We start from the raw sequence: 651 nt of genomic DNA, 5'->3' as shown, positions 1-651 counted from the left end.
CTTAACAATTAAAATGTATGACATAATTTTTTTTTCGTTAAAATTTAGATGGCATATTTTTTTAATTTAATAAATTCAGTTGTTCCGTTATCTCATTTATCTAATAATTTAGTATAGATTTATTTGCTTAAAATAATTCTTTTTTGTTAAAAAAAATTGTTTATCTATTATTTTTATCAGATGACATAAATTCAATTGAAATAATTTATATTAATAGTGTATTCTTTTGATGATTTGGAGAGAATAAAAGCCTCCAGATTTTAGATAATTAAAATGAAGTCTAAATTTTTTAATACAAGAATTAAAATTATAAAATATAATTATTTATTGTCCAATTTTTTATATATTCTGAAAATAGAAAAACCAAAAAAATAATTAAAATTATAAAGAAAATTATACCTTTATATTTTTCAAGAAGATAAAATAGTTGAAATAGATAAAGTAATCTAATTTATTATTTTAATGATTGACTTGTCATTTTTTTTTAATTTGGGTTAAGGTTCACGAAAGTAGACCCAACCCGCAGAATTCGACCCATTCCCAACCGACTCATACCCCTGACTTGGTTCCCACCCATCCAAATGTAGACCTGCTTCTTCCGTTAGCAACATATAAGAGTTCCATGAACATTGAAGAAGATGATGTTCTTTA

The sequence above is a fragment of the Arachis duranensis genome, chromosome 4 (genome assembly GCF_000817695.3).
Source record: "Arachis duranensis cultivar V14167 chromosome 4, aradu.V14167.gnm2.J7QH, whole genome shotgun sequence".
Lineage (NCBI taxonomy): Eukaryota > Viridiplantae > Streptophyta > Magnoliopsida > Fabales > Fabaceae > Arachis > Arachis duranensis.
Note: the sequence above shows the minus strand (reverse complement) of the source record.